A 14,349-nucleotide genomic window follows, 5' to 3' on the forward strand; every position below is an offset into this window, starting at 1 on the left:
TTGATTGTTTATCATATATGCTACTGCCCCTCTAAGGCTGAAACTTTTCTGGGAGCAATTAAGATGGCAGTTAGCAGTGCTGAAGCGATTTGGTTATGAAAGTTTTTAAATGTTTGTTGTTACACCCCAATCAGGGAGAAAGGCAAGGATGTGAAGAAAAGGGGTGGTTTTTATTTCTTGAGGAGGAGGAGGAGGAGGAGGAGTTTGGATTTATATCCCCCCTTTCTCCTGCAGGAGAGAAAGGGGGGATATAAATCCAAACTCTTCTTCTTCTTCCTTAAGAAATAAAAACCACCCCTTTTCTTCACATCCTTGCCTTTCTCCCTGATTGGGGTGTAACATATACATAACTCACTTTCTGTGCAGGCATCCCTACCCTGCAAATCCTTACACCTTGTCGTGCTATTTTCCGCTGGTGTGCACAACTCCTGTTCTGATCTGGGTTTGGGAGAGAAATTTGGGTAGCATTCCTTTTCCAGTTTTTTTTAAAAAAAAACTTAGATCAACTAAAGAATCTGGCTCCTGGGGAGTCTACATGTTGGCTAAGGTTGCCAACAGTGGGCTGGGACATTTCTGAGATTTGTGGGTGGAGCCTACGGGGCAAAGTTTGTGGAGGGACGAAAACAGGAAAATGGGTTCCTTTATCTTCTGCCAAATCAAAGGCAGACTGAAAGACCATGAACGCCAGGCTTTCTATTCATCAAAAATTCCAGTCCATTCTCCTCGAGCTTTGGGCATCCTTCCCAAGTACGGAGTTATAGCCAATTACCTAGCAGCTACTTTACCGGTTGCCCACCATCGGGCATTTATGTTAGCCAGATTCAACAGTCTTCCTTCAGCCTCTACCAATGGAAGGTATCACCAAATTCCAAAACAACAAAGGAACACCTCGTCACTGTGGCTTCCATTGACTCTCTTACCCATGTCCCTCCTAGGAGGTGCCAAATATAGAAATGCAGATGCTTGGCGTCTCAGATTAATTCTGCACCCTTTATTAGTGAAGTAGGAAAATTTCTAACCCTGTTGTTGCCATATGACGCTTCTTTTTTCTTCTTGGAGATTACAATGCTTCTATACAACACGTATAGGTAGCTTTTATACTTTGACAAACCATTTTAAAGTGCTAATTTATTCCCATTTTATTACTTTTAACTGAATTTTAAAATATATATATATATATATATATATATATATATATATATATATCAAATTTTTAAATATCAAATGTGACACATAAAACAAACGTAGAACTTCTTGTGGAGGATAGGTATCTTCTCCAATCTGTCTGGTGTTCGGCATGGTAGGATACCTGTTGCTGGATTATTTTGCTTTTAACTAGCTAAACAGATCTATTTTTATTGCAATTTTATATTAGATTGTATTTTTACATTGATGTGTAGGGGTATTTACTGTCATTTGCTTTGGCTATTTCTTTTCTTTTTTTAAAATCTGAAGTGATTTGAACCCCTCGAAGCCAACCGTCAAGTTATGTGGACTATTTCCTTGCTACCGAACTATACTTGAGACTGCAGAATGTGTCTGTGTAAATCTTGATCTATCTATGCCTATTAAAGGTTAATAAAGATAAAGAAGAAGATCCCGACTGCAACCTGTTGTACAGTTGCTGTGCGGATGCGGCCTAAGGCCTACTGTTCTGCAGTTTACTTTGCAGGTCAGCTTGTAGACTGAATCAGAGTGACTGATGGCTGAATATGGTCCTGATCAAGAGCCACCTATTGTGTGGGTTCGGGTTGCCAGGTCCTCCCCAGTCTCCTATGGGAGATGTGAGGAGGGGGGGGGAGGGTGTAGGGTTGCTAGATCCTGGTTAAGAAATTTCTGGAGATTTGGGGATGGAGCCGGGAGGACAGGAACCTCAGAGGGCCAAACTCAAGCAGGCCAATTGGTTCTTCTTCCTCTCTAGCTGTTTCCCCCCTTCCCTCTTAAGTGAGGAACACAGTACAGTACAGTACAGTAAACCTTTATTAGGCATAAATTAGTGAGGAACACATATGACAGAGTGTTAAGAAGATGGAATGAACACTGTAAGGGGGAGGATTCTGGTTCTGAATGTTTGTTTTGCTTTGATCCTGCTCTCCAAAGCATCCATTTTCTCCAGGGAAACTGATCTCTGTAGTCTGGAGATTGAGCTGCAATTCCAGAGAATCCCCAGGTCTCTCCTTCAGGCTGGCATCCCTGTATGTCAGCAGCGATCTGCTGGTCAGAATTGGGTGGGCTGTGGTTCGGCAGGGCAGAACTGTGCACCTGTGACAGACATCTCCTTGACTTTGCCCTTGCTGTCGACTCCGAAGCACTTTAACCACTCATTCGGGTTTTTCTCTCCTCCTCAATGGCGCTGCTGCTCGCTCGCCACCTTTCTGGCTAATTGAAAAGATAGCAGGCCCAGATTACAGCCTTGCTGTGTAAATTGCTTGGGGCTGGGAGGTTGTCTTGACAGCCGGAGCGAGGGAGACGCTCAAGCCAATGAATCCGTCACAAAGCTGGGAAGTGCAGCCCTTGACAAGCTCCTGCACCGGCCACCTGACCAAGTTTGGACAAAGTGGTTATTTGCATCAAATACGAATGGGTGGATGTGTGATTTCATGTCACGAATGTCGTTGTGCTTTGCATGTACAAGTAGGGTTGGAGAAATCAATGAAATAAGGCCCATGGCCTTGTTATAAGCTTGGGGTTTGCAAGGAATTGAAAGGGAGGGAAATAGATATATCGGGAAAATGCTCTTCCACTACTGTGTCTCAAATCTTTTCCTTCAGGACTGTAAACTCAAGCAGGCCAATTGGTTCTTCTTCCTCTCTAGCTGTTTCCCCCCTTCCCTCTTAAGTGAGGAACACATATGACAAGAGTGTTAAGAAGATGGAATGAACACTGTAAGGGGGAGGATTCTGGTTCTGAATGTTTGTTTTGCTTTGATCCACACAAATGGAAAGCTAGCTCAGCAGGGACTCCTTTTTTCTATTTGCAGGGGGTTTTGAACATAGAGGAATATTTTGAAATGTGATCATCGCTGATTCTCTGCTTGCATTCTGAAGTGGTCCAGTCCAGTGCTCCACCTCTACAGATTTTATCTGCATAAATAGTCTAACTCAGGGGTAGGGAACCTGCGGCTCTCCAGATGTTCAGGAACTACAATTCCCATCAGCCTCTGTCAGCATGGCCAATTGGCCATGCTGGTAGGGGCTGATGGGAATTGTAGTTCCTGAACATCTGGAGAGCCGCAGGTTCCCTACCCCTGCCATAGAGTCATCCTCCAAAGCGACCATTTTCTCCAGATGAATGGATCTTTGTCACCTAGAAATCAGTTGTAATAGGAGGTGATCTCCAGCCACCACCTGGAGGTTGGCAATCCCATTTTTAAGCCTGCGGGCAATTTTGACACAGCATGGTGGGTGTGGCCACAGAGCGACTGCTATAAAATGGCTCCAAGTGGCAGAGCCAGCCATAAAATGGCCGCCATAGGTTATCTTCACTCACCCAGCAAAGATCCTTGTGCTCTGGTGGCAGTCTTTGCCAAGACAATGTTTTTAGAAATTTGTAAAGTCAATCAAACAGCTGATGGCCAACCAGAACCCTTGGTCAGCAAAAGCTTCACCTGGCCCTGCCCATATTCTAAAAATAGATGGCAGGTGCCAGGAAAGGTGTCAGTGGGTACCTTGGCACCTGTGAGCACCATGGCAGGAACCCCTGGTCAGTGGTGGGAGCCAAAACTTTTAGTAACAGGTTCCCATGGTGGTGGGATTCAAACTGTGGCGTAGTGCCAATGGGGCTGGGCGGGGCACGACGGGGGCGTGGCCGGGCATTCCAGGGGTGGGGCATTCCTGGGCGGGGCTGTGGCAAGGACGCAGCCGCTGTGCCGGTCCTTGGGCGGGAAACGAATGCACGCAAGCGCAGGCTGCCACGCACGCTGGTGCACCTCCTGCTAGACTGCTTCAAGTTCTGCGCACTACTGCTGAGAGGAGGGGCGTAACTAAGGCAAAGATCACGTGGCAAAATCACCAATTAGTAACCCCCTCTCGGCACACACAAATAATTAATAACCTACTCTCGGGAACCTGTGAGAACCTGCTGGATCCCACCTCTGCCCCTGGTATATTTGAACATTCTATCTGCAGTCTGAAATTGTATACCACAGAGCCTGTGTTACAGGTTGTAAGGCCCCAAGAAATAGGTGTGTTTTGCAGTGTGTGACAGGTTGTAGAGACCGATCCTCAGTTGTTTCTTTTGAATTGCAGAGTGACCGTCAGCAGAAGAATCATCTATCTAAAAGTTTTCCAGAAGCAGTGAAGACTTGAATTTGGGTTAATTGAGGGAGGAGGGGACGTGGGGTGCAATGGGAGGGTAAGAAGGGATGAAGGCATCATCTATATCAGTAGTTCTCAACCTGTGGGTCGGGACCCCTTTGGGGGTCGAACAACCCTTTCACAAGGGTCGCCTAAGACTCTTCATCAGTGTTCTCCATCTGTAAAATGGATAAATGTTAGAGTTGGGGGTCACCACAACATGAGGAATTGTATTAAAGGGTTGCGACATTAGGAAGGTTGAGAACCACTGATCTATATCTATAAATGCGAAATACCACTCACTGACTGACTCATCCACAGAACTCAAAAACCACCGAAGCCACACACATGAAATTTGGCACACCTGTTCCTTACATACTCCAGGTGCTCACTAAGAAAGGATTTCCCAAAATATTCACTTCCACTCGATTTATTACCTATTTACTGTTTTCACTGCTCATCTCTGGCCATCTGCGCGAACATTCTAAGGGCAAACCAACCCCTCAGTCCACAGACATGCTGCACGAACATTCTAAGGGTGACAGTTAAACACCACCAGCTTCATGTCCTTCACCATGGTGCGCCAACTGCACTCTAACACCGCCCTCCACAACGCATGCGAACCTATCCCTTCTGCTGAAACCGCTACAGGGAGAAGAGGAATTAAACGCAGAAAGCGCTTTACACACTGCATTAGAAAAAGACAACTACAGGAAGCTGCTGCAACATATGCGCAAACCAACCCCTCAGTCCACAGACAGGCTGTGAGGAAATATGCTGCATGTCACCCCAAAGTTCACAAACAGGCTGCAAAGAAGTATGCTGAATGTCACCCCGAAGTTAACAGAAAGGCTGTGAAAAAGTACTCCTCCACCCACCCTCACGTTAACAACACCGCTACAGCCAAATACTATCAAAATAGATTACAAACCACACTATCACCTTGGACTACTAAACATTTGTTGGGTTTTGCATATGGACATCAGATTGATTACTGTGGAGACAAGTTTATTGCTCTCGGCCTCTGATCACCCTGTGCTTGGTGTCGTGCTCTGAAGTGGCGGGATGAGTCCCCAGGAATGTGCTGCAGTGGCGGTACAGTCCAGCTCCCTGCCCTTCAACCCTACCCTGAACCTCTTCACAGCCTTCTCACTCATCAGCATCCAATGGCAGAACACTTCCTTTCTGCATCCTGAAAATACAACGGCTGCTTCCAAATGACATCTTTTGGAGCCCACCAGGTGAAAGAGAGCAATAACACATTGCATTAGAAAAAGACAACTACAGGAAGCTGCTGCAAAATATGTGAAAACAAACCTGTCAGTCCACAGACAGGCTGTGAGGAAATATGCTGCATGTCACCCCAAAGTTCACAAATAGGCTGTAAAAAAGTATGCTGAATGTTGCCCCGAAATTCATAGGCTGTGATGAAGTATGCGTAGCGAAGCATGGGTGCTCTGCGAGTCCTTAATAATTGTCTGGTGCTATGCCGTTCATTTATTTTATTTGTTCTGTCAACCTGATCAATTGAACAATATGGCTATTAAATAAAACAACATTTGCTCTTCCAAAGAAAGCATCTTAGAACACCCAAGAATTCACCTGAGGCTTTATTTTCCTGATGTTTGATCGCTGAAGGGTAGAGTGGGAAAGACTGTACCATATAATTGGGAGTGAAAACTTTTGACTTGGAAGTGAACAGCCATCCTATCCATTCTGGTTTGCTGTCTTGTTTCTTTTGTTGTTCTTTATTTTTTAATATATAAGAACATAAGAACATAAGAACTGGCCTGCTGGATCAGACCAGAGTCCATCTAGTCCAGCATTCTGCTTCTCGCAGTGGCCTACCAGGTGCCTTTGGGAGCTCACATGCAGGATGTGAAAGCAAGGGCCTTCTGCTGCTGCTGCTGCTCCTGAGCACCTGGTCTACTAAGGCATTTGTAATCTCAGATCAAGGAGGATCAAGATTGGTAGCCATAGATTGACTTCTCCTCCATAAATCTGTCCAAGCCCTTTTTAAAGCTATCCAGGTTAGTGGCCATAACCACCTCCTGTGGCAGCATATTCCAAACACCAATCACACGTTGTGTGAAGAAGTGTTTCCTTTTATTAGTCCTAATTCTTCCCCCCAGCATTTTCAATGAATGCCCCCTGGTTCTAGTATTGTGAGAAAGAGAGAAAAATTTCTCTCTGTCAACATTTTCTACCCCATGCATAGTTTTATAGACTTCAATCATATCCCCCCTCAAACGTCTCCTCTCCAAACTAAAGAGTCCCAAACGCTGCAGCCTCTCCTCATAAGGAAGGTGCTCCAATCCTTCAATCATCCTCGTTGCCCTTCTCTGCACTTTTTCTATCTCTTCGATATCCTTTTTGAGATGTGGCGACCAGAACTGAACACAGTACTCCAAGTGCGGTCGCACCACGGCTTTATATAAGGGCATGACAATCCTTGCAGTTTTATTATCAACTCCTTTCCTAATTATCCCCAGCATAGAGTTTGCCTTTTTCACAGCTGCCATGCATTGAGTTGACATTCCCATGGAACTATCAACTAAGACACCCAAATACCTTTCCTAGTCTGTGACTGATAGCACTGACCCCTGTAGCGTGTATGTGAAGTTTGGATTTTTTGCCCCTATGTGCATCACTTTACATTTTGCTACATTGAACTGCATTTGCCATTTCTTAGCCCACTCACCTAATTTATCAAGGTCCGCTTGGAGCTCTTCACAATCCTTTGTGGTTCTCACCACCCTACATAATTTGGTATCATCTGCAAACTTGGCCACCACGCTACCCACCCCTACTTCCAGGTCATTTATGAATAAGTTAAAGAGCACTGGTCCCAATACGGATCCTTGGGGGACACCACTCCCTACATCTCTCCATTGTGAGAACTTCCCATTTATACCCACCCTTTGTTTCCTGTTCCTCAACCAGTTTTTAATCCATAGGAGGACTTCCCCTCTTATTCCTTCATTGCTGAGTTTTCTCAACAGTCTCTGGTGAGGAACTTTGTCAAAAGCCTTTTGGAAATCCAAGTAGACAATGTCCACTGGTTCCCCCTTATCCACATGTCTGTTTACACCCTCAAAGAACTCTAGTAAGTTTGTAAGACAGGACTTGCCTCTACAAAAGCCATGCTGACTCTTCCTCAGCAGTTCTTGCTTTTCTACATGTTTTATAATTGTATCTTTAATGATAGATTCTACTAATTTACCAGGAACAGATGTCAAACTGACTGGCCTGTAATTTCCCGGGTCCCCCCTAGACCCTTTCTTAAAGATTGGTGTGACATTGGCCATCTTCCAGTCTTCAGGGATGGAGGCAGATTTCAGGGATAAGTTGCATATTAATGTGAGAACATCAACAATTTCATGCTTGAGCTCTTTAAGAACTCTTGGATGAATGCAATCTGGGCCAGGGGATTTGGTAGCATTTAGTTTATCAATGGCTGCCAGAACTTCTTCCTTGTCTACCACTATCTTCGCTAGTTCCTCGGATTCACCTCCTAAGAAGCTTGGTTCAGGTGCAGGAATTTTCCTCACCTCCTCTTGGGTGAAGACAGATGCAAAGAATTCATTCAGCTTCTCTGCAATCTCCCTGTCATCTTTTAGCACACCTTTTGTTCCTTTGTCATCTAATGGGCCTACCGCTTCCCTAGCTGGCTTCCTACTTTTGATATACTTGAAGAACTGTTTGTTGCTGGTCTTGATGTTCGCAGCCATGCGTTCCTCATAATCCTTTTTTGCCTCCCTTACAGCTAACTTGCTTCTCTTTTGCCACCATTTGTGTTCCCTCTCATATTCTTCATCAGTCAAACTGGACTTCCATTTTCTAAAAGACATTTTCTTTTTTCTGATAATTTCCTCAACCTCTCTTGTTAACCATGGTGGCTTTCTTTTGGACTGGGTGCTGCCTTTTCTAACCTGTGGAACACATTCCAGCTGAGCTTTTATTACTGTGTTTTTAAATAACCTCCAAGCATCCTGGACAGTTTTGACTCTCTTGATTTTCCCTTTCAGCTCCCTGCGCACTATCCCCCTCATCTTTGAGAAATTTCCCTTTCTGAAGGCAAATGTAACTACATTAGTAGTTGTCACTTGTTCGCATGCAGAGATACTGAATCTGACAGCATTGTGGTCGCTGTTCCCTATCGGCTCAACAACACTGACTTCCCGCACCAGGTCCTGGGTCCCACATAGAATTAGATCTAGGATCACCTCTCCCCTGGTTGGTTCCACAACCATCTGCTCTAAGCCACAGTCATTTAGCATATCCAGGAATGTTCTCTCCTTACTATGACCTGAACATGCATTTTTCCAGTTTATGTGGGGATAGTTAAAATCGCCCATTACCACGACATTTTTGCTTTTGTTGGCCTCTCTAATTTCTTTTTCCATCTCAGAATCCTCTTGTGGGAATAGTGGCATTCACATTTGTCTCTATACGATATCATTGAGCTCCAGCTAATTTAGAATGTGCAATGTTTTCCCCTTTGTATAGCCCAGAGTCTGAAGGCTGGATGGGGTTGAGATGAGAAGCTCAACAGTTGGCCTGGACAGTTGTTGGGGCTGGCCCTGTAACTCCGCTGCTGACATTTTCACTGCCTTTTAACTCTTTCCCACTCCCCCCCCCCAATTTTGGCTCAGTGGTAGGGTTGCCAGCTCCATCTTGGAAAATTCCTGGCAATTTGGGGGCAGCATTTGGAGGTGGGAGCAGAGTTGGGATCCAACCAGTTCTAGAGAAGTGGTTACTAATTTTTTTCTGAGTGCCGAGAAGGGGTTACTAAAGCAACCTTCCTGCCCAATAGGGACTGGAGGTGCGTGTGTGCGGCGCTGCCACTGTTTGAATCCCACCACCATCGTAACCTGTTATTAAAACTTTTGGATCCCACCACTGGGTGGGAGGGACTTCAACAGGGTATAATGCCACACAGGCCGCCATCCAAAGCTGCCATTTCCTCCACGAGAACTGATTGCTGTCATCTGGAGATCTGTTGTAATTCTGGGGATCTGTAGGCCCCATCTGGAGGTTGGCAGCCCTGGTGAGTTGTGTGACAGATCTGTTCCTTCCTTGGTCTACCACTTTAGTGTATTGAGGGCCCTTGTAATTCTGATTCCTCTTCTCTCTTAAAAGGAGGATGGCTAAAAGTTTTATAGGTGGAACCCTCGGGGTGTCTATAATTTGAGAAACGTTGGATAGTTATTTGCAAGTGATTGCCAGGATGGTTAACATAGTGGATGTCATGTTTCCCTATGCCCTCATTCTGAGCCTTTGATGGTATTTTATATTGCCGCAGATGGAAGGGAATGCAGCACCATAAAGAGGAAAACTTAAGCAATTGAGAATGAAAACTGTGGTATAAAATTTGGCCATAGCAGTTAGGTTTATTGTTGGCCCAAGGAACACAAAATGTAAGGTGCAGCTCAAACACCCAATTTTCAGCAAAATAATGCTGAATAAACTTTTAATAATGCCTTATCTTACTTCTTTGTTTAACGTTAACTATCGAAGAGCCTATAGCCTACTCCGTTACAACGCCCTTTCGTCTAATTATACCAACGGGATTTATAACAAAGTACCAACTGAGGGCAGAATTTGCAGTTGTCAAATAGGAGGTGTTGAAAACTCGGAACACATATTATTTGAATGCTCATACTATGATGAGATACGTTGGATGCTTCTGTCCTTTGACCAGACAAACATTCCTTTGGCTAAGAAAGAAAAGGTTAAAATACTGTTATCAGATACCAAAAAATCTAACGTAAGGTGCAGCATGGGGGTCTGATCTTTGCGCTGGGCAGCCCGAAGGCTGTCCCCCAGCCTCCCTTTCCTCAAACCCACCAGTTTGAGGAAAAAACCATAAATCACTGCAGCAGCATAGGAGGGTTCCAGATGGGCGGAGGGCCACTGCCTGATGATTCCTCACTGCTGGGGGCGCAAGCCTGCTCAGCCCATGCCTAGGTGTCCCGACCGAAGGCTTGCTGCACCCCAAACCTCTTAAGAAGGTTCCGCCAAAGAGTTAGCACACTGCTTACCCTACCCAAGGATCAGTTCCCCATGCGCAACCTGCCATCTAACTATGACAATGCAGTACTTAAACATGACAAACAGGGAGCGGGGGGGGGGGGGGGGGGGGAACGAATTGGGAGCAGCGAAGCAAGAGGGCCTCGCTCTGACCCGCTCTGCCTTATAAGTCCTGGGTCAGTGACGTCAGGGCGACTCGCCCTGACCCCCACCTCCCACCAACGAGGAGTGCACCACCGTGCATGCTCCCCAGGGCCCCTGAAGCCCTCCCTGCCCACCTGGATGAAGGGAAGGGAAGGGAAGGGAAGGGAAGGGAAGGGGGAGAGTCACATGCTGCCGCCCTTCCCCGGCAGGCAATGGCAGACATGGTAAGTCACATCTGCTCTTTTCTGGTGTTAGACCGATATTTGATCCACTGCAGGCTTTTGCATATTCTGTTGGGCTCTTCTATTTTTGCTGTGGGGTGGGGGGGGGGTGGGGGGGGGGGGGGGTGGGGGGTGTGGGGGGGGGGGGGGGGGGGGGGTGGGGGGGGGGGGGGGTTGTGTGGGGGGTTGGGGGGGGGGGGGGTGGGTGGGGGGGGGGGTGGGGGGAGGGGTGTGGGGGGGGGGGGGGGGGTGGGGGTGGGGGGTGGGGGGGGTGGGGGGTGGGGGGGGGTGGGGGGTGGGTGGGGGGGGGGGTGGGGGGGGGGGGGGGTGGGGGGGGGGGGGGGTGGGGGGGGGGGGGGGTGGGGGGGGGGGGGGGTGGGGGGGGGGGGGGGTGGGGGGGGGGGGGGGTGGGGGGGGGGGGGGGTGGGGGGGGGGGGGGGTGGGGGGGGGGGGGGGTGGGGGGGGGGGGGGGTGGGGGGGGGGGGGGGTGGGGGGGGGGGGGGGTGGGGGGGGGGGGGGGTGGGGGGGGGGGGGGGTGGGGGGGGGGGGGGGTGGGGGGGGGGGGGGGTGGGGGGGGGGGGGGGTGGGGGGGGGGGGGGGTGGGGGGGGGGGGGGGTGGGGGGGGGGGGGGGTGGGGGGGGGGGGGGGTGGGGGGGGGGGGGGGTGGGGGGGGGGGGGGGTGGGGGGGGGGGGGGGTGGGGGGGGGGGGGGGTGGGGGGGGGGGGGGGTGGGGGGGGGGGGGGGTGGGGGGGGGGGGGGGTGGGGGGGGGGGGGGGTGGGGGGGGGGGGGGGTGGGGGGGGGGGGGGGTGGGGGGGGGGGGGGGTGGGGGGGGGGGGGGGTGGGGGGGGGGGGGGGTGGGGGGGGGGGGGGGTGGGGGGGGGGGGGGGTGGGGGGGGGGGGGGGTGGGGGGGGGGGGGGGTGGGGGGGGGGGGGGGTGGGGGGGGGGGGGGGTGGGGGGGGGGGGGGGTGGGGGGGGGGGGGGGTGGGGGGGGGGGGGGGTGGGGGGGGGGGGGGGTGGGGGGGGGGGGGGGTGGGGGGGGGGGGGGGTGGGGGGGGGGGGGGGTGGGGGGGGGGGGGGGTGGGGGGGGGGGGGGGTGGGGGGGGGGGGGGGTGGGGGGGGGGGGGGGTGGGGGGGGGGGGGGGTGGGGGGGGGGGGGGGTGGGGGGGGGGGGGGGTGGGGGGGGGGGGGGGTGGGGGGGGGGGGGGGTGGGGGGGGGGGGGGGTGGGGGGGGGGGGGGGTGGGGGGGGGGGGGGGTGGGGGGGGGGGGGGGTGGGGGGGGGGGGGGGTGGGGGGGGGGGGGGGTGGGGGGGGGGGGGGGTGGGGGGGGGGGGGGGTGGGGGGGGGGGGGGGTGGGGGGGGGGGGGGGTGGGGGGGGGGGGGGGTGGGGGGGGGGGGGGGTGGGGGGGGGGGGGGGTGGGGGGGGGGGGGGGTGGGGGGGGGGGGGGGTGGGGGGGGGGGGGGGTGGGGGGGGGGGGGGGTGGGGGGGGGGGGGGGTGGGGGGGGGGGGGGGTGGGGGGGGGGGGGGGTGGGGGGGGGGGGGGGTGGGGGGGGGGGGGGGTGGGGGGGGGGGGGGGTGGGGGGGGGGGGGGGTGGGGGGGGGGGGGGGTGGGGGGGGGGGGGGGTGGGGGGGGGGGGGGGTGGGGGGGGGGGGGGGTGGGGGGGGGGGGGGGTGGGGGGGGGGGGGGGTGGGGGGGGGGGGGGGTGGGGGGGGGGGGGGGTGGGGGGGGGGGGGGGTGGGGGGGGGGGGGGGTGGGGGGGGGGGGGGGTGGGGGGGGGGGGGGGTGGGGGGGGGGGGGGGTGGGGGGGGGGGGGGGTGGGGGGGGGGGGGGGTGGGGGGGGGGGGGGGTGGGGGGGGGGGGGGGTGGGGGGGGGGGGGGGTGGGGGGGGGGGGGGGTGGGGGGGGGGGGGGGTGGGGGGGGGGGGGGGTGGGGGGGGGGGGGGGTGGGGGGGGGGGGGGGTGGGGGGGGGGGGGGGTGGGGGGGGGGGGGGGTGGGGGGGGGGGGGGGTGGGGGGGGGGGGGGGTGGGGGGGGGGGGGGGTGGGGGGGGGGGGGGGTGGGGGGGGGGGGGGGTGGGGGGGGGGGGGGGTGGGGGGGGGGGGGGGTGGGGGGGGGGGGGGGTGGGGGGGGGGGGGGGTGGGGGGGGGGGGGGGTGGGGGGGGGGGGGGGTGGGGGGGGGGGGGGGTGGGGGGGGGGGGGGGTGGGGGGGGGGGGGGGTGGGGGGGGGGGGGGGTGGGGGGGGGGGGGGGTGGGGGGGGGGGGGGGTGGGGGGGGGGGGGGGTGGGGGGGGGGGGGGGTGGGGGGGGGGGGGGGTGGGGGGGGGGGGGGGTGGGGGGGGGGGGGGGTGGGGGGGGGGGGGGGTGGGGGGGGGGGGGGGTGGGGGGGGGGGGGGGTGGGGGGGGGGGGGGGTGGGGGGGGGGGGGGGTGGGGGGGGGGGGGGGTGGGGGGGGGGGGGGGTGGGGGGGGGGGGGGGTGGGGGGGGGGGGGGGTGGGGGGGGGGGGGGGTGGGGGGGGGGGGGGGTGGGGGGGGGGGGGGGTGGGGGGGGGGGGGGGTGGGGGGGGGGGGGGGTGGGGGGGGGGGGGGGTGGGGGGGGGGGGGGGTGGGGGGGGGGGGGGGTGGGGGGGGGGGGGGGTGGGGGGGGGGGGGGGTGGGGGGGGGGGGGGGTGGGGGGGGGGGGGGGTGGGGGGGGGGGGGGGTGGGGGGGGGGGGGGGTGGGGGGGGGGGGGGGTGGGGGGGGGGGGGGGTGGGGGGGGGGGGGGGTGGGGGGGGGGGGGGGTGGGGGGGGGGGGGGGTGGGGGGGGGGGGGGGTGGGGGGGGGGGGGGGTGGGGGGGGGGGGGGGTGGGGGGGGGGGGGGGTGGGGGGGGGGGGGGGTGGGGGGGGGGGGGGGTGGGGGGGGGGGGGGGTGGGGGGGGGGGGGGGTGGGGGGGGGGGGGGGTGGGGGGGGGGGGGGGTGGGGGGGGGGGGGGGTGGGGGGGGGGGGGGGTGGGGGGGGGGGGGGGTGGGGGGGGGGGGGGGTGGGGGGGGGGGGGGGTGGGGGGGGGGGGGGGTGGGGGGGGGGGGGGGTGGGGGGGGGGGGGGGTGGGGGGGGGGGGGGGTGGGGGGGGGGGGGGGTGGGGGGGGGGGGGGGTGGGGGGGGGGGGGGGTGGGGGGGGGGGGGGGTGGGGGGGGGGGGGGGTGGGGGGGGGGGGGGGTGGGGGGGGGGGGGGGTGGGGGGGGGGGGGGGTGGGGGGGGGGGGGGGTGGGGGGGGGGGGGGGTGGGGGGGGGGGGGGGTGGGGGGGGGGGGGGGTGGGGGGGGGGGGGGGTGGGGGGGGGGGGGGGTGGGGGGGGGGGGGGGTGGGGGGGGGGGGGGGTGGGGGGGGGGGGGGGTGGGGGGGGGGGGGGGTGGGGGGGGGGGGGGGTGGGGGGGGGGGGGGGTGGGGGGGGGGGGGGGTGGGGGGGGGGGGGGGTGGGGGGGGGGGGGGGTGGGGGGGGGGGGGGGTGGGGGGGGGGGGGGGTGGGGGGGGGGGGGGGTGGGGGGGGGGGGGGGTGGGGGGGGGGGGGGGTGGGGGGGGGGGGGGGTGGGGGGGGGGGGGGGTGGGGGGGGGGGGGGGTGGGGGGGGGGGGGGGTGGGGGGGGGGGGGGGTGGGGGGGGGGGGGGGTGGGGGGGGGGGGGGG

The sequence above is a fragment of the Sphaerodactylus townsendi genome, linkage group LG03 (assembly GCF_021028975.2).
Source record: "Sphaerodactylus townsendi isolate TG3544 linkage group LG03, MPM_Stown_v2.3, whole genome shotgun sequence".
Classification (NCBI taxonomy): domain Eukaryota; kingdom Metazoa; phylum Chordata; class Lepidosauria; order Squamata; family Sphaerodactylidae; genus Sphaerodactylus; species Sphaerodactylus townsendi.